General features: G+C 40.5%; 2 long non-coding RNA genes across 2 annotated transcripts in view; one reads left to right on the plus strand and one right to left on the minus strand.

Moving 5' to 3' along the window:
• LOC121020900 (uncharacterized) overlaps positions 1-20,504 on the minus strand; it is a 394,994-nt gene that overhangs the window by 19,150 nt on the left and 355,340 nt on the right. The gene's annotated exons all lie outside the window — the stretch shown is intronic.
• Positions 6,507-19,912, plus strand: LOC121020901 (uncharacterized). The gene is made up of 2 exons (XR_005786349.1): positions 6,507-6,900; positions 19,517-19,912. It is a non-coding gene; the product is annotated as an uncharacterized LOC121020901 (long non-coding RNA).

Genomic DNA, 20,504 nt, shown 5'->3' on the forward strand with positions numbered 1-20,504 from the left:
TTCCCACTAAAGAGAAGGCCGCGATTCTGCCCTATGAGAGACTCCAGAGGCTACCATTAATAGCAGCAAACATTTTTGTGGGCATACAGTACTCAATCCCCTGTTCTAGGAACTTGTTATATGGGAAAGAACAAGTTACCACTTGTAAATGTTGAATTTAAAGTAAAAATGATGATGATGATATTATAGATTCTATAAATCTCAATCCACAATTTCAAGTATCTAATAACTACTGAATATTAAATTATTTTCTATGATTCCTATATTTTCCAGGGGGAAGTTTAACCCCTATCATCCCTCGTATTTCTCTATTCATTACCCAGCACACGGAGACGTTACTCCATCATTCTAGGATCTTCTATGTGACCCAAATCTTAACTGGGGAGTTCTCCTTATTATCCTTCCCTAGTCTCATGAGTTATCCCTGATACATTGTTTTAATTTTTCTTTTGCGGCATAATAAATTATTTCCAGATTTAGCAGTTTAAAATGACAACCATTTAATTATATCTCATGGTTTTATCGGTCAAGAATTTAGAAAAGGGCTTACTTGAGACATTTTTTCTGTTTTAGGTGGGATTGTCTAGTGTATTAGTCTGGGTTCTTCAGAAACAGAAACAATAGGATCTATCTATCTATATCTATCTATCATCTATTGAAAGATTTATTATGAATTGGTTTACATGAGTGTGGAGGCTAAGAAGTCCCAAGAGCTATAGTTGGCAAGATGGACATACAGAAGAGACAATGGTTTCATCCTACTTTAAGTATGAAAGCCTGAGAACCAGGAGAGCCAGTGTTGTAAATTCTAGTCAGAGTCCAAGTTCAAAGGCAGAAGATTGCTCTCCCAGTTCAAAGACAGGCAGAGAGTGAATTCTCTCTCATTCAGCCTTTCGTTGTATTCAGGCCTTCAGCACTAGATGAGGCCCACCCACATGGGGAAGGACAATGTGCTTTTCTCAGTCTATGGATTCAAACGTTCATCTTATCCAGAAACAACCAGCATATTTGTTTTATCAAATGTTTGGGATCTCTGTGGCCTAGTCAAGTTGACATATCAAACTCACTGTCACAACTGGGACCACTTCATGGTATTCAGATAGCAGATGGGCTAGTCAGAGGGATGTACAAGATGGCTACAGTTACATGCCTGGCATTTTGTCAGGGGTGACTTGAAGACTGGGTACAACTGGAACCATTAAGTAGAATATCTCCATGTGGCTTCTTTAGCAAAGCCATCTGAGTGGGTTCAGACTTCGCCATGGTGGTTCAAGGTTCACAGACAGAGTGTTCTCAGAGACAGAAAATAGAAGCTGCCACTTTCTTAAGATCTGGACTGAGAAGTTGGCATAGAATCATTTCCACATTCTATTCATCAGAGTAGTCACAGAGCTCACCTAATATATTAGTTCTCTAATGCTGCATAGCAATATTACCACAAATTTAGTGGCTTAAAACAACACATATTTATTATCCCACAGTTTCTGTGGGTCAAAAGTCCAAGCATGGCTTAGCCAACTCCTCCACAAGTCTGCAATCAAGGTGTCAGCCAAGGCTGAGTTCTCATCTGAAGGCCTAACTAGAGAAGGAGCTGCTTCCAAGTTCATAGGGTTGTTGGCAGAATTTAGGTCCTTATGGGCTGTTGGATTGATGGACTGAGTTTCTTGCAGGTTCTTGGCTGGACGCCATCCTTAGTTCTCTGCCACATGAACCTCCCCAAAAAGGCTGCTTGCTTCATCAAAGCCAGAGGGAGACAGTCTGCTAGCAAGACCAATGTTACAACCCTATGTAACATAATCACTTTGCTTCATTATAATGGTTAGAAGCAAGTCACAGGTCCTGCCCACATCCAAGGGAAGAGTACCAAGAAGTGGAGATAATTAGGAGCCATCTCAAAAAATGTCTACCACATTTAGCTTCAAAGGGAGGGACCTGGACTCCCACTAGCCTCACTCTCCATGGAAAGATCATCAAATAATCTGTGGTTTTTGATCTTCCACAGATGCTGATTGCTCTTTATAATATGGCCTCTTTAGACTCTTAACTGTTCACTGTGTCCACATCATCCTTTCAGAATCCATTTTTCGGCCATCTATCATCCTGTCTGTCAACTCAAAATTTCCTCTCTAGAATCTTAGTACTAATTCAAGTTTGTTCTTTCAGTCTTTCAGTAAATATTTAGTAAGTGGGTATTACGGAGGCTCTAGGGATCCAGCAATGAACAAAATGAACCTTCATCTTCATAGAGCTTGTAATCCAAAGATAAGAAACACAAAACCACAAAATAAATGCTTAGTGTACTGGTGATAGTCAAGGAATTGGCCAGCAGCAATAGGGTAACTATAGGGTAGTCAATGTTTGTTGTCCTGACATAAATATTAATAGCATCTCAGTTCATTCTTAAAAAAATCAGTTTAGACAATAAATTATATGGCCACTTAGCAATGGTTATAGGAAAGAGTGACTATTTTAAAGAAGTTGGATATGTGGGACTTTTTTATAAAGGAAAACTTGGGTAAAGTAAGGCGTCAATTATGTGTATAGCTGGGGGAGGGAGGAGAAAGTTCCAGGTAAAGAGGACAAGTGCAAAGGACCAGAGGTAGGAGGCAGGGTGGCTTCAGATCACTTAAATCCTTGTGGGCCATTATACAAGCTTTCCCTCACAGTGGAAAGCCACTGGAGAGTTTTGAGGAGTGGGTGGTGGGGGTGAAGTCTGATTTATGCTTTAAGAGGCCTACTCTGGCTGCTGGGCTGAGAATAAATTGAAGAGAGAAAAGAGCAGAAGCAAAGAAGCCACTGAGGATGCCACTAAAATAATTAAAAAAAGAGACATAGGAGACTGTAGTAATCATTTAGGCTTGAGCCAGTATTTGGAGTTGGCAAAAATCTTGTGAGATTATGAAGATACAGCTAAAAAGGTAATCTGATCTACTGGATGAGGGATAAGAGCTAACAAGGAGCGTCAAAATGATTCCAAGGGGCTTTCCCAAAAGAGAGACCATGGGAAGAGAAAGTTGGTAGGAAAGATCAGGAGCTAACTTGTGGATTTTTCATTTTTAGGTGTTGAATAGACTTTTTCAGTGTCCAGAATGCTGCTCCTAGGTCTTCCAGGCCCTCAATTCACCAAAGAGAGAGCTCATCATCCTTTCAGGTCTTCCCATGTGCTGTCCCCTTAGCTCAGGTATCTCCCCCTTCTGAGGAAGGAGGAAGAGAAAATCTACTGCCTCCCTTGCTCCTCCCATATATTCTGTCTCTCCTCACACATTTCCTATTTATCTTTCCAAACCATTTAAGATCTCCTAAGAGCTTAAACCTTTGGGGAAACAATCCAAAAAGACTTTAAGGTACTTTGGCTAGCACCCCACCTTTGATTTCTCTGGAGAAAATGAACTGTATCATGCAAAATATTCTCCAGACACATTAATATTACTTAGCAGGTTTTAAGGGTGTATTCCATTCCAGATGTGCGCATTATTTTATTTAATTATCTCTTATAACTCCTTGATTGAATTCTGGTAGTGGCATATACTATTCTGTGATTCTTGGAAATTTTCCCAAGTTTGTTAAATCTCAGCTGCCTGGATTGTTAAATGGATGGAATATTTATTCCCTTAGGGCTGCGGTGAGAATGATATGCGATGCTGGTCTAAAGCACCCAGCTGGGAACCTGACACTTATTAGATCCTCCTGAAATATTAATTCTTTTAATTCATTTCTTGAAAAGGTTGTGTTTCTTAAATGAACTGATATATATATATAGATAGCACTTTTAATTAATAAAGAGATGATTATAGAACATGAATTCTTTTTTTTTTTCCAACGTTTTTTATTTATTTTTGGGACAGAGAGAGATAGAGCATGAACGGGGGAGGGCAGAGAGAGAGGGAGACACAGAATCGGAAACAGGCTCCAGGCTCTGAGCCATCAGCCCAGAGCCTGACGCGGGGCTCGAACTCCCGGACCGCGAGATCGTGACCTGGCTGAAGTCGGACGCTTAACCGACTGCGCCACCCAGGTGCCCCAAGAACATGAATTCTTAATGTCCTCCTTATTTCAATATAGTTTGAGAAACAACAGACACCATCACAACTGGTGTTGTGGTAAGTGAGAGTTTAATGCAATAGTTCAGAGAGGAAGTCAGTCAGGCTCAGACAGACAGGAGGGATAACATAGAAGTAGGCAAAGAAAACGTGAAGGACTTTTAGACATAGGGCATTGAGTGAATCAAGACATTGAGAGCAAATTGTGGATGATTTGCTTGTAAATAATGGACAACTAACTTGACCTGAATGGTGTTTTCAAAGAAGGGAAGAGTGGGACATGAGGTTTAGAAATAAGGGGACATAGGATTGAGGGCATCTAATAATCCTAGAGGCAAGGTTTTGGACTTTCCCTAATGGGCAATAGGGTAGTCATTAAAGGCTCTTGAAGTGTAGGTTGATAATCATTTATAGAACACATATTTGTGAAGTAACTACAATGCTCAAAACTCTACATTAATCATGCAAAGAGACACCATAAACATTCAATTTGTATATTTCAGTTTGATTGGATGGAGAAAGAATGGAACTGGAATCCCAGTCAGGAAACGAATACAAGAGGTGAGGTTGGAGCTGATCGGCACTGAGGCTGGATATCAGCATCTGCAGTGGAAAAGGCAGAAGAGCTGTTGGGGGAACTAAAGAGCAAGGCTTGAAGTTAGGAGGAAAAAATGGCTCTGAGAGGGAGATAATGAACTACTTTTGAGGTGATCACTGTCTGTTGTCGATGATAATCAGGGAGAGGACAAGAGAATTGCCTTCCTATCCCTACAGAATGCTTTCAATCAGATTGGAAAGAATTGGTTTATGAATTAACAAGGAAAACAACGTATATGTTATTAGGCTTATCAGTAAGTTAAAATTGTATTATTACTTAAATATATGATTTCAAAACACTACATTTATTTTCAAAGCACATTCTCTCCCTTCCCCAGATTTAGCTAATCCAAATCTTGAGAGTGTTTCTGCAGTATGACAGTCCCTCCCCCTGGACACCCTTGCCTCCATAGTTCAGATTTGCCCAGACTGTATACATTTTAAACATACAAATAGTTAATTAAAAAATACTAATCACTGGAAAGAAAACCTGGGGATCACCCCAGGAAAACCTGGGGATGCGAGCTGGAGGGAAACTTTGTGATTATCAAGTGCTGGTCTATACCAGCGGCTTTGGGGTTTTGTTTTGTACATTGTTTTGCTGTTCATTTGTTAGTTTTGTGTCTAGATGGGCTTCCATGGCAGAATTCTTATCTGTGCAAATTCCCATTCAACTGATTAGGGCTTCCCCTCCCCTGGGCTTCCCACTCCCTATGTATAGCCTCTGTCTGCTTCTACTCTGCCAAACTGCAGTTTTTTGCTTTTCTTTCCATTTTTTGTCCTTCCTTCCTTCCTTCCTTCCTTCCTTCCTTCCCTCCTTCCTTCCTTCCTTCCTTCCTTCCCTCCTTCCTTCCCTCCTTCCTTCCTTCCCTCCTTCCTTCCCTCCTTCCTTCCTTCCTTCTTTCTTTCCTTCCTTCCTTCCCTCCCTCCCTCCCTCCCTCCTTCCCTCCCTCTTTCTTTCTTTCTTTCTTTCTTTCTTTCTTTCTTTCTATTAACCAAGTCTTCCTCCCAGACTGCAATTCTCCCTCTGCACATGCCTGGCAAACGGTTCAGTTATTACTTTTCCAATGCAGAAACAGCCTTAACTTAGAAGGTTATGCCTCATTAAAAGCAAGGGAGGAAACATAAGATAAAAGGAATAAAAATCTTTATCCCTTTCAGAGACATTTTCATAGCTTTTAAAAAATCTTCAGTCTTTTCTTAACATATGGGTAGCATTCAGTTTTGCCCTTAGTTCTCATATACATTTGGGGAAAGAGAATACATTTCCTGTTTGTGGAAAACCACAAAGAGCAAAATACATTTGGATTCTGCTATCTTGTTAGATTTCTCTAAGAACTTGAGGTATAAATAATCCAATGATTTTAGTACTGGGGGGTGGACGGAGGTTGTTAAGTGACAACAGGTGGAAAGCATGCTCTAGCAACTCAACTGGGTATAACCATGTCCCTTCAATTTCTAATGAGAATTCCATATGCATATTTGATCATTTTAAATGTGATGGAATTTTTGGCTGGCTCAGAGGCAGGTTGAGAGAAGAGCCAAATTTTGTGTCTTACGATTTTTTTTAAAGAGATAGAATTTAGTATTAATTTGATTCGGAGTGAGAAATGGGATAAGGGAAATGCTAAATGTTTTTCAACTTCATGGTCATATTACTTTGAAATGCCATGCAATGCAAATCTAATATCTTTCTGAAAGTGATTATTTCACTTTTTCAATGTGGGTTAACTTAGGTTGAATAGCTTTTTTGTTGGCTCCTGCCTTCCTCCCCTTTCCTAGGATTCTAGGGCCAAATGTCAAATGAAAAGTAAGTTCAGAATTAGGATATAAAAGAGGAAAAATTGCAGATAGGTTTTTGGCACCGGCTGCCTCCGAAATGCAGGCCAGGGAGTGACTTGTATTTTGTTCCGAATACTTGGACGTGGACCGAAATTTCAGAGATGTCTACCTCTGGAAACCCAAGCACCAGGCAAAGGAATCTGCCAGTGTTTGAGAAAGACTATGAGTGAAGTCAGCAATGTTTTCCTGTGGTATGGTGCAAGGTTACTCAGTGTTGCCCGCCCACATCGCTATCTCCCCCACACACCGTTGCGAACTTTTCTGGACCTGAACAGAATCAACACTGGGAAGGACCCTTTTCTTTGGCAGAGTTCAAAACACATGATGAGGTGCTTTCTGGCTTTTGGAAGCAGCGAGGCTTAGTGATTTACAGCTGATCTAAGATTTGAAACGGACTTCTCTTTTCAACGGAGGGCATAAGGTGTGTGCCTTGTGTAACTGGGGGGGCTGACGGCTGAGGGTAAGGGCATAACACCGCAGGCAAGAAACGTGCTGTGTAGGTTGCTTGGCTTGCATCCAAATTTGCCCTGCAACCTTAAGAACAGCTCACCATTCAGGGCCTCAGTTTCCCAACCCATGATGTTACTGGCTTCTCTGAAAGAAGCCTGGGAACTAAAGCCTGGCTTTCGCGTCGTCTCCATTTGTTGTTTATATTCTCTTCCTGTTTGCTGTGTTACCCCGCATCCTAGCCTGGGTTTAGGGGTTTGATTTTGGGAGGAAGACAGGGAACCACATTAAACAAAAGGATGGGGAAAGGTGTCGTGCCAAGTTTAGAACCCACTCAACCTTGTGGGTTTGGAGTTTTCAAGCATCCTCCTGCCTCTGGAGCTTTCAGTTTGTTTATTCTTGGCAAAATGAAGCTTCCTGTTTTTAAGAAAAACAGCTTATAAAAATGCTTGAAAAGTCTTCTTGGACATCAAAACACTCTCCCCAAATAATATTTTGATGATTTAACATGTAAATGAATCAAAACAATGTGAGCAACATTTCCTATAAAGTACATGTGGGTTTTAAAAATTAAGGGGATAGTGCTTAGCTAAACATACTTGGGTTATAGAAGATCAAAAGCATTTGAAAGCCAGTTTGAGATGTTTGCTAAGTCTTAAATGAGGCCAATCCAACCACTTTCAGCTTAAATGCAAGCAATTTATTATTAAAAGAGCTCATGGATGTGATTACTCTTCAATCTCTGGGCTTCTGACTCTTGTAGCTAAAATACTCTCCGTGGAGTGATTGTTATAATGCTCACAAGTGATGTTGGGACCAGAACTCTCAGTCTATTGGGGGGGGGGGGGGGGGGGGGGGAGGCCAGGGTGAACCAAGGCCAGGCACCTCCACCTCTTGGCCCACTCATCTTCATGTCAAGGGCCTGGCTTAGGAGATGTGATATTTCCCATCACTGCTCATTGGATGGGTGTTGTTTTGTAAGATGGGAACAACATATCTATCAACTCTCAAACTCCTGCATTCAAACCTAGAAGTCTATGTCTGGATTCAGAAGCTGAGAAAGCTTACATCTTGCTGAGAAGGCCAACAGTGTTGCTTAGATGTATACTTTTTCCCCTCGGGGGTCTCTATTGGGAAGTACGCCAGCTCCATATTAGCCCCAAACGATCTCCTAAAGAGCATCCATAGTGACGACTGGGAGGTCAACAGATCTAGGCTCTGGACTTATCTGAAAATTTGAGTAAGCACCTCCTATGAGTAAGTTATTTTAATAGGTAGAATTTTGAATAAAAGTGTAAATAAGAGATAGTCATTTGATCTCAAAGAACTTTGAATCTAGTGGCGGGAATTCCGTGACAGCAATAATACCAAGCTCTGTGTAATAGAATCTTAGGAAGGACATCTGGCTTTTTCAGATGAGGAATTCCTCTCTTGAGGATAATTATAATTTTTTCTGGAATGTATCGCACTTAAATTAGGAAGGATGGGTCCAATTTATAGATATAAATGTGGAAGGATGATGGAGGCATTCAGGTGGAATAGAATCATTACAGTCAAAGTCCTGGAGAAGTGAAGCACATGGCAAGTCTGTGGAAAAGTCTGGAAAAGCTGGGATAAAGGGTCAGCACAGTGTTTTCCAACTGTATTCCTTTGCATAATGCATGATATTTGAGAAAAGGAATTCTATGATTAAACTTATTGGGGAAGTTTTGTGTCAAAAATGCTAAAAGGTGAAACATTGGATTTTCTGTAAAGTTTAACCAGCTTCTCTCTACAGGAAGGGAATACAAATATAGTATTTATTCAACCCACTTGACAGAAATATGTAGCCAAAAGATGGTATTACTAGACTGGCAGATTAGAAAAATACAGGAGCTGTAGGAATTGTTGTAAAGATTTAATAAGCTTTGGTATGTAAATTGATATTATTTGTTCTTAAGCACAGGGCCTGGTGCATACACGGTACATGTTGTTTGTTTTTGTTAGAGCTGTGGTTATTTACACCAGCTATTTGACAAGGATTTTCATGATCTCTTTGTAGATAAAGTGAATGCATGTCATCTGCATGGTAAACATTTAAGGGACTTTGTGATGAGACGAGTGGCTGGGCTTGGAGTGTGCTTAGTAACAGATAAGTGACAACCCACAGGCGAGTTTATAACGTTGTGTGGAGGACTTCAAGCATCATCTTTCACCTGGTCAGCAAACTAATTAATACTTGAGTTAACTTATAAAAGTGTGCAAATCAAATTTGCACATCATGAGAAGCTAGGAAGGAGAGTTCTACTGATTCACAGGATCTTAACACAATAGTGTCAATAGGTTGAGTGAATAATAATCTAAAATATATATAAAAAGGAAAAAAAAAACATATAGTCTTAGAATCAAACATACACATAGAAATATGGCGGAGAGGGGCTTTGTCATGAATAAATTAGAAAAAGAATTAATGATTCATAGGAGACTATAAGCTATACATATGGCCACAAGAAAATATGACTTATAGAAAATGTAATGTGATTGTGGGTTTAATCCATAGACATATGGTATCTAGATTTAGGGAAGGGGGAGTTCTATTTGATCTGCACACGTTAGATCACACATTGTAACATTTTATCTAGTTCTTGTGGGAGATGAAGACAAGCTAGAACTAACTGGAGGTCTGTGACCAAGACAGTGAGTTGATTTTAAAAGTGACCCACGAATCATTGGTGAGTTGGGAATTTTTCATCTAATGAAGAAGAGAAGATTCAAGAGTAGGTATGGTAGGTGTATTCAAATATTTGGTGGTTTTCCATTTAAAGAAGGACTTAATTTGATTTCTATCATGCCTTGTGGTAGAATTAGGGCTTGTAGTTCTATAGCAATCTTTTCATAAATATTTGTTGAATGTCAACTCTGTGTCAGGAAACATGCTAAACAAGAAAACAAACATGAGTGAGAAGAGTTCCTGCTCTAAAAGAACTCAGGATCCACCAGATAATAGAAACACAGGCAGTCATAACCCAGCATAACATGTGGGACCTTGTCAAGCAATGCCCTTCATGAGGTAGAGTGGAATGAGCGATGAACTTTTCCTGATAGTGATTGGTTTTGACCAATGCTGTGTATCACATCATTTACATATCCACATAATTTTGCAAGATTAACAATTAAAAAAAAACCCAGCATGTTGTAGCTTTTGTCCTTCCGTTTTTCTTTGCCCAGAAGCAAACATCATCACCACCTCTTTTAGCTGATTATTGTATTATTTACCTCCATGTCTCTAAATGGCATGTTTTTAAAAAAATGTTTATTTATTTTTAAGAGAGAGCATGAGAGAAAGAGAGAGAGAGAATGCGCAAAGGGGAGGGAGAGAGACAAAGAGTCAAAGAGGGAGACAAAGAGTGCCAAGTAGGCTCCACACTGTTTTCACAGAGCCCAATGCAGGGCTCGATCCCACAAACCATGAGATCGTGACTTGAGCCGAAATCAGGAGTTTAATGCTGAACGGACTGAGTCACTCAGGTGCCCCTCCAAATGGCATGGTTGTAGTGCTGCTTTTTGATTTTTCAGTTTTAGGCTGTATCTATCGATTTTCCCTTACGGAAGATGAGGAGTTGACTCTATTTCCTTTCACTGCACATGCGTACCCTCCCACTCTCCGTGTACTTCTGGTTAAGGGAAATATATTCCGTTATCGTGGCTATGGAAACTATGCATAGCTGAGTCATGTCAAATATATTTATTTTTCCTTCCCTGTGTAACGTTTTATTTTCCCAAGAATTAATCTTTTTCTCATTTTTCATTTATTTCTTATGTACTTATTACTAATTTGACTCCAAACATGTCAACACTTGTCTACATCTTTTCTTAAGACATTCAAGCCATTTGATTGTCATTCAGTTTCATCTTCCAGAATTTCTCCCAAAGCCTTTTGAGCTACAAGGGGCACACACTCCCTCCCGGGATCTCCTTCCACAGCCTCTGTCTTGCTTCTACTGCCTGTATCCCGTCTTCTCTTAGTTCACAATCTCTTTTCTGGATGAGAATATGCTCTAGTAGTTTTCCATGTGAGAGAAACTGAGCTGAGAAATTGTAGATTTACCCTCCTATCTGATTGATAGTTTTTCAGGATCTAGACATCTAGACTGGAAATCATCGCCCTTGGAAGTCTGAAGGCATTCCTTTATTGCCCTTCAGGGTTGCTGAGAAGTCTGAGGTCTTTCTGATTCCTGATCCTTTGTGTGAGACCATTTAAAAAATTTTATCATTGGAAACTTTTAAGATCTTCTCTTTGTTGAATTTTACAATGATTTGCCTTCATATGAGTCTGTGTTTGTTTACTGCGCACTTGGTAGCCTTTTCAATCTTGTCCTTCTATTTTGGGAACTTTTCTTGAATAATGTTTTCCTCTCTTCATTTTACTGCTCTTTCTTGAACCCCTGCTCTTTTGATTTCAGACCACTTATATTGGTCCTACTATATTCACATTTTTCTCTTCTGTTCACAACTTCTCCCTTCCTTTTTTTTTTTTTTAAATCCTTGATTCTTATTACATGGTTGCATTTATATTTTATCTCCTTGATAATATTAGTAAAATTTTGTTGATATGGAAGTTTTCTCCTCTGTAAGTCATCATCTCAAATAGGTTGCTTTGTGTGATAAGGAAGGAGGGGTGGAGGTTCTTTTCTATTCTATTTCATGCTGGAGGCTTTCCTCCAAGGTCTGCTAATTTCTTTTTTACATTGTTTAAAGAGTTTATTTATCTGTTTTGAGAGAGCGAGAGGGAATGATCAGGGAGGGGCAGAGAGAGAGGAGATAGAGAATTCCAAGCCACAGAACACAATGTGGGGCTCGAACTCATAAACTGTGATTATGACCTGAGCTGAAACTGAGTCAGATGCTTATCCAACTGAGCCACCTAAGCACCCCTCTACTCATTTTTATATTTGAGAATAGGGCACTCAGCGTTTCCTGGGTGGCTCGGTCAGTTGAGTGTATGACTCTTGATTTTGGCTTAGATCCTGATCACGGTTGTGAGATTGGGATTCATGCTGGGCACGGAGCCTGCTTAAGATTCTCTCTCTCTCCCTCTCCCACTGCCCTTCTCCAGCTTGCTCTCTCTCTCTCTCTCTCTCTCTCAAAAAAAAAAAAAAAAAATAGGGCACTCAGAAACTGATTTGCTGTTCTGAGTACATGAATGGGTTTGTTAACTGTTGGGCTCACTGTAGTGTGATTTGGCTGGGATGTTTTAATGGAGAATCTCCACTGTCAATATCTTTATATCCTTCTGTTTAGCAAAGAAATACTTTCCATGGAAGATTTTTCTTTCAGTGTCCTGCCTGGCAGCTAGTATTCTGTGAACCAAGCGGACACAGAGAGTGGAGAGTGTTTGCTTTCACTATGCATAGGATTACTCCTTTTAGTAAGAAATCTACACCATCAAGGGTGCCTGTTGTTATTTAAGATCCTGTGTTGTGTGCTTTCTAGACGATAAACTGGGGAGGGAGAGTCTGGCATAATGAGCTAGGAAACTGGTGATCTGCCCATTTCTTTAAAAATACTTTTCAACTAATTAAAAAAAATTGTCCACTCCCCTTCACTCCTATTTCTCAAGGTACCTGATGAGGCCAAATTGTGAGCCTTTGGGGATTATGTAGTGTATAAATCTGGGTTTGTTTTCAGCCCTACTGCTGGCTAAGTACTTTGCGTCCTTTGGTGTCTATGTCATTTACCATTCATCCATCTGCTTTCTAGCTTCCTAAAGTCCTTCTTCTCCCTCGTTCCCCTTATCCTTGAAAGCGTGTGAATGGTGTGTGTGTGTGTGTGTGTGTGTGTGTGTGTGTGTATGTGTGTGTGTGTGATCAGGGATCAATTTTTGTGCATGATTTGGTATGTTTGCAAGGAAAGGGACATTTTTGGAGGACTCTGAACAATCAGTAAGATTTTTCCTAGCAGCGAAAGCAGTAAGGATGAACAACACAAACAACAAAAGAGATGTGAGAACTTTCTTGAAGAATTTAGGAAATGGTGAATGTGGCCAGGACACTGACGGGGGGGGAGGCTGAGATGGTAATCAGCAACACAGAAGGCAAAGAGTAAGAGCGCATTGTGACTGGATAGAGACAGGGAGAGAGGAGAGGAGTCAAGATGACTTTGTAGTTTATAGACTGAAGAAATGGTTGTCTGGTAAGTAGTGAAATCGATGGGTGCTTATTTTTGTCACATTATAGGTCATACGTATTCCACAATGGACAAGGTTGCCTTGTGATATGATATATTATCTTTCCACATAGGCATTAAGCCCGTAGGTGGGCATTGGTAGGAAAGGTTCTAGATTGCTTCGCCTATGAGAAATGCCAACAGTTTTCCAGCATATGTATGTACCTCCTTTAAGCTACTTGGTTTCAGGTAAGGTTTGAGCAGCACAGAGAGGAGTGGGGGGAGAGTGGAGGGGGAAATAAAGAGGCAGAGAAAGAAGAGACATGAAGAAAAAGAAAAAAACACTTACAGTGATGACATCATTGCTGTGTTGTAAAACTGAGCTTTAAATCTGTAAGAGTCATTTCTGTTCTATCTCAATAGGGAGAAATGTGCTGAGCTCTTGGGGTCATTGACTAACACGTCTACCAGATGGATCCTGGGTTTGGCTGTTTGAGCAGAGCATTCCATCTCAGAGTTTAAGATGCAACAATGCATTATTAAACCTGTTTGTAACACAATGTGCAAGATGACATCATATCCCCGGGTGTATGTGACCTCACCAAAAATGTGTGCCCTGCTGTGTAGGAAAAGTAGAACTCCAGGATACAGACCGTTAGGTAGAGTTATAAGACCTTATAAATAGCTGCCCTTCCCCCAGTCTTTTCTCTTTTCTCTCAAATCCAACATGTTCTTTAAAAGAGGAAGAAAAAATATTTTGTGCAATCCTGCATCAAAGAGATATAATAAAAATGTTGAGATATAAACCTCTGAAATGAATGCAAAGTGGATATAGCCTCAGGAGATTGGGAATTTTTGTCTGGTATCTCAGTAATGGTCTGCCAGGAAATAAAAACCACTGAATATTTAGAACAGTAGGACTTTAATACAAGGAGTTAGTTACACTGGTGATAGAACAGTTAAGAAGCCTAATGGGACAGTGACGCAACCCAGGAAGAGGCCCAGGCAAGAAGACCTGCAGCCTCCGAGCTGGAGGCAGAAACATGGAGAGCCTGCAGGGCGGTGGGAGGGCAGGGGGCAAAGAGAGGCGGCTGCTTCCAGAGATGCTACCAGGGGCAGAGAGAGAGGTGTCCTGGCCTTCTCCTCACTTCTTTGCACCCTTCGATCTCCTACCTGTGTTTCTTTTTCAAGGGCTAAAACCAGAGGGGAGCCATTTGACACAGGAGCCTGGGAAACCCTGCATATAGGGGTCAGTCCCCTGCAATGCACAGCAGAGCACAGGAAAATGAGTAATAGATCCAAGGAGGAACAGGTCCAGAAGCAACGCATATGGAAAGACACCTGCCACCTTAAAGGAAAGACAGTCAGTGTCAACAAAACCATCAGTGATCTGTGCATAGTGAGGAATGATTATCCATCAGATCCAAATTAGATGTGGGAGAATTAGGAGCTAACTTTAGCTGAACACTACAGAAGGTTCTGTATTCATATAGAAGCCTCTACGACATTCAGAGTCAGAACATTGGACTGGATTTTAGTGACGGGCCTACCCAGTATGCCTCCCTATCTTTTAATTGTTATACCCTGATACAATTAAGCATGGACTACAGAAAACATTATTTTGGTAGGAAAAATTAAAATTTGCATTTTATGGATTTATTGTTGTCATTATTATTGCTAATGATACTGGTATCCAATGCACAAGCCTTCATTTATAATTCAGTAGCCCAGTGCTGGGTAATCATACTGTTTTCACAGGTCAGTCTTGTTCCCAGACATTCCTACTGCAAAACTGAAGTATTTTCTTTAAAAGTGATATTTGACAGTTGACTGCTGATGCAATGTTCTATTATTAACTAACATGCAATTAGTTCATTAAAAAATGCCTCAGCTGAATAGCAGGTAACCTAATACAATCTACCAAAGTGGAGAAATCCACAGTTTCTCACAAATGGGAGCAAAATTATAGTGCAGGGCAACTGGAAACGAGAAGATGCCAGCTGGCAGGACACTAAGTGTTTCAGATTGCTGTTTATGATCTCTCTGTTCTAGAAAAAAAAAATTAATTAGATTATGCTATTTGAGAATCTTGGAATGTCACGGCTGTGCGCCAGGCTTATCAGAACCACACATCTGAAGTTTAATTAAGCTGTTTTAAATTTCACTTGTAGTTATAAGCTTTGAAAAAGCAATAAATGTAGGAACTAATAAATAACGGTGGAAGGATGCTGAGATTCCTTCAGCTGGCAGAATTCAGTATAAGATTATGGGCTGTTCTAAAGCCTGGTATATACTCATTTTGTTGATCATGAACGTGATGTGAAGCACTACTCTCTGTTCAAGCGTATTTGGAAAATAAATGTTTGCAATGTGGAAACTTGTCAAGCTGTTTCTGAAAACTCAGATCTTTCTCTAATATCTCAGATGGGGTCTAAATGGAAAAAGGCATGTGAGTTCCAGCAGGGGGAAATATCCTTGGCTTCCCACTCACCTTGGTGAGAGAACCGTACTGACTGACCTTCTAGCGAGTCACAATATGAGTAGGCTTAATGTTCTTTTTTTATTCATTGTTCCATTATTTACTTTTGAATTGCAGTAAAATGTACACAACACAAAATTTGCCAGTTTACCCTTTATTAAGGGTACAGCTCAGTGGCATTAAGTACATTTGCACTGTTGTGCAACCATCACCACCGTGTGTCTTTAGAACTTGGCTTAGAAGTTCTTTTGTTAACTGCTTTCTAAAAACCAAAACATAAAATCCATCTTAACATCCTCTAGGAACATTTGGCCACTATAGTCGAGGGCTGAAAAGATACAGGACACTACATTTATGGCCACACATGTAGGAGACGGTATTTTCCTGCCTTATGGTCCTGCAGTTGAAGTGTCTAAGGGGTTTGATTGTGGTGTTAGACAAATGAGTTGTGGACAATGGTCCAACTAGACTTATGGAAGGAGAATATTGACTCTTGTTTGAGAGAACGGATGAACATTTTGGGATAGAAATGGACACTACTAACTACTTGGATTAATCCATTTCATTCATTCATTCAACAAATACTACGTGCCTATCTGTACTAGACATTGTTCTAGGCAGCACAGGGTTTGTGATGAACAAAGACTAAGTCCTCACTCCCATAGGCATTATATTCCAGTAGGAGAGACAGCCCTTAGACAGATAAATATTCAATGGATGGTGGAGAGAAGTATGGATCAGAGAAATAAAAGCGAGTTTGGTTTTGTTTTTCTAATTTATTTCCACTTACAATATTCTAGAAATAAAAGGAGGGGACCTTCTTCAAATGGAAACCCTACTTACCAAACAAGTCACCGGATCTCATCCCTTGCTGTGCCCTCATCCTGGTACACAGAGTGATGAGCTAGTGTGCACATCTGAAGATGAGGCTGAGTGTGTCAGAGTGTGCAGAACGCATTTCTCTTGGCTCTTCTTGTCGCTTAGCATCCCGGTTCCTTTCCCTCTGCTTCTTTCATTTCATTGACCAGAGAAATGACTAATGATACTCAGCCATTCATGTCTCCAACAAATTGGAATTGGAAATCTGCCATTGTGTGGCACAATGCTGGTGGCTGCAGGGAGTCAGGGAAGTGTAATGCACAGTTCCGACCCCCAGAATTCACTGACCTATAGAAATGTAGTTGCAGAAGGAGACAACCATAGATCTCATGAGCAGCAGAGGTGATATGTGCTTTGAGGACTTCAGGAGATGCCAAGGTCACTTCTGTTAAGGCAATTCAGGAAGAATTCACAAGAAAGGGTGACCCTAGAGATGGATCTTGGTAGATGAGCCGTGCAGAATCATGAAGTTAAGAGAGGAGAGGATTTCAACACAGATGTGACCAGTATGGTCACTGCTGCGGAAATGTTCAGGAGAAAGGCAGACTTTCAAAGTTTGACCACATCAGTTCCCTTTGAAATGGTATCTATGTGGGGGAAAAATACCTCGCAGAAAATTCAAATTTGTTAAATCAGTTGTTTTGTCCAAATAACACCAACTCACGTATTTGTCTGGCTTCACCATTGTTAAGCTCATTCATTCATTCATTCAATAGATATTAGCAGGTTGCCCAATTTATGTGAATACTGGAGGTACATACAGCAGTGAACAAAACAGAAGCTTTTATGGGGCTTTACATTCTAGAGGAAATAGATTTTGGACACAGCAGTAAATATGGAATATTTTAAGTGATCAATATTATATGTGCTATGAAGAAAAGAAAATCAAACCAGGGAATAGTGTCTTAGACTTGAATAACAAGGCACCTGGTATCTGTGAGGGACAGAAAAGCCCAGTGTGGCTGGAACATGGGAGCCAGAGGGTGAAGACAAGTGACGTGGTTCAAGGAATCAGGGCTCCGGTCTTGTGTGTTTGCAGGCTGACCTAAAAACCTTGACCTTACTGTGAGTGTCAGAGGAAATCAGTCAGGGTTTTAAACAGTGGAGGGAAATGATCTAACTTATATTTTAGTAGGATAGCTCTGGCTTTTGTGTTGAGAATAGATTGAAAATTTTGTGTAGTTGTGATATAGACATGCCCTGAAGGTCACTGCTCACCTTATATGCTATCTTTGGGCACTGGTATTTGATTCAGTTAAAAAAAATCATCAAGCTGGCTGTTACCTCTAGGCTAATGATAAGATGGTGTATCAGTATCAGCCAAGGTAACAGAACCAAAGGATATATATGAATACATATCTATATGTTAATAATATTAATTATATACATTAATAATACCAATTAAATGTACTATAAAACATTAATATCAATTATATATAATTACATATTAATTATATATATGTGTGTGTGTGTGTGTGTGCGTGTGTGTATAAAGACAGAGAGAGAGATTGCAAGGAATTAGTTTTTTGTGATTCTGAGGCTGTCTAGGAAAGTACAAAATATGTAGGGTAGCCTGTCAGGAAGGGCAGGGAAGAAACTCTCAGGCAGAAACTGATGTTCCAGTCCACAGGTAGAATTTCTTCTTCCAGAGGGAACCCTCTGTTCTGTTAAGACCATTCAAAGAATTGGACCAGATCCTCCCAGATTGTCCAGGAATCTCCTTTATATAAAGTCCACTGCTTGTAGATGTTAATCATATCTACATAATACCTTGACAGCAACACCTAGATGACTATTTGACCAAATAACTCAGTATTATAAGCATAGTCAAGTTGACACGTAAGAGTGATGGCCACAGATGACTAACCCATCAACTGACTTTGTGTAGACGATGGCAACTCTTAACCTCTACTCCATGTCTACCCCACGCAGATAGCCTCAGACTTTAATTTTGTGTCTGAAAGACAGTAGTAAGCTTCCACATGAGAAAATATCAATTAGGAGGCCCGGGTGTGGTCTAGTTTACAAACTTATGAGCACTGGGAGCCGGGCTTTTACCTTTCAGCCCCAAAGAGCAGCCACGTGGATCTCAAGTCCAGCTTTGTTGACACTCTGATTAGTAACTCTTTCATGTAAGAGGGGTGGCACTGCCTGCTCACACAGTTCAATGTTGAAATGCTTCTTTTTTTTTTTTAATTTTTTTTTCAACGTTTATTTATTTTTGGGACAGAGAGAGACAGAGCATGAACAGGGGAGGGGCAGAGAGAGAGAGGGAGACACAGAATCGGAAACAGGCTCCAGGCTCCGAGCCATCAGCCCAGAGCCTGATGCGGGGCTCGAACTCACGGACTGCGACATCGTGACCTGGCTGAAGTCGGACGCTTAACCACTGCGCCACCCAGGCGCCCCATCAATGTTGAAATGCTTCTTTATGAACAAAATAAAGCCAGTGTGACTGTGTGAAACATGGCGAATTCTAAGGATGAAGGATAAACCATCCAGTTCATCTTAGCGACCCCAATGAACTCTGCTCAATCAATATTTGTAGTGTGACTGAATGCCAAAGCATGCCTTGAGTTTATGCAACTTGGTGACATTTCTACCGCTAAAGTGCTACTACAAACTTTATCTTGGAGAACTCATGATAGGTGGTGAAGTTGCTCTGAACATAGGAAGCTACCATTGGCCAAATTATGTGCTCTTGGAGAGGAACATTTCCTGTGTATTAAAAAAAAAACAAAAAGAAGAAGAAGAAGGCCCAGCATGACTAATATGGTCAGAATGTTCTCATCTTCTCTAGGAGAAGAAAGGAATCAGGTAGAGCTTTGCAACAATCCGTGGTCACAAACCTCAGTAGACACCCAGGTCATTAACTAACCACACGCATGTGGCACATGGAGTGGAACATCCCAGGGCTCTAAAACCACAGGCATCTATCTGCTGGATTAAAGGAAGCAGTTTCACAGGCCTGGACAGAAAAAGGATGTGGTGAATTTTCAAACGGCTCTGATTTATAGGCAATAAGGTGCAAGGTTATGGTACACAGAAAAACGAATCATTTATGCTTCTCCTCATTGCCCCCTTCCAGAAACCCAGGCAGCAGCTGGTTTCTAGGAAGATACTGAGGATGTTGCCACTACAATAACCATGTTGGGTCCTTGTTCCTGTCACCCAGAAACATATCCATGAAGTGATCCTTCAGGAATAGCCGTGAAACCCCTGCCTTTGGTAACCAGCCAAGCCAGGGTGTGATATTTTTTCCTGTTTAATTAAAAAAAAAAAAGTTTACCCATTTGCTTTCGCCAGCTATCTGAAAGTTCAAAAGGTAAAGAACATTTCCCTCCACAAATAAGCCATGGAATGTATTTGGAAATTGGGTTTTCATCAGGAGGTGCTGTTTTTCAGCCACTCACTCCACTGCAAAGGAAGGTGAAATCGTGAACTCTTTCCTGAAAGGAAAAAAAAAAAAAAAAACTCCCGCAACTTTACATTTATAATTTGATGACTATGGGAGGGGCCCTAGGAATTTAGGGTCATCTTTCTGACTTTAATAGAGGCTACTGACCCTCAGATAAGAGGTACTTGTCATGCTCCTGGGCACAGGAGAAGTAGTTCACATTTCCTTTTAAAGGAAACAGCAAGGGGCACCTGGGTGGCTCAGTCAGTTAAGCATCTGACTTTGGCTCAGGTCATGATCTCGCAGTTCATGAGTTCAAGCCCCACGTTGGGTTCTGTGCTGACAGCTCAGAGCCTGGAGCCTGTTTCAGATTCTGAGTCTCCCTCTGTCTCTGCCCCTCCCCCACTCACTCTCTGTCTCTCAAAAAAATAAATAAATGTTAAAAAAAATGAAAATAAATAAAAAAGATAAAGGAAATAATGAAATGAATCCGTGCACATTTCATGGCCTTCTGATGATAGATCATAATGTCACTTTGTAAAACAACATGTCTGTAATGAAACAATCTTTTCATAAAATTATATTTTTAATTTATAACGATGCAAAGCTGAATGTCATATATACTACTCAGGGCTGCCCATAAGGTCCAACTAGGGATCAGGGCTCCTCCTCATGGAAC

Source organism: Herpailurus yagouaroundi, unplaced genomic scaffold (genome assembly GCF_014898765.1).
Source record: "Herpailurus yagouaroundi ecotype Mexico unplaced genomic scaffold, PumYag 253, whole genome shotgun sequence".
NCBI classification, from domain to species: Eukaryota; Metazoa; Chordata; class Mammalia; order Carnivora; family Felidae; genus Herpailurus; species Herpailurus yagouaroundi.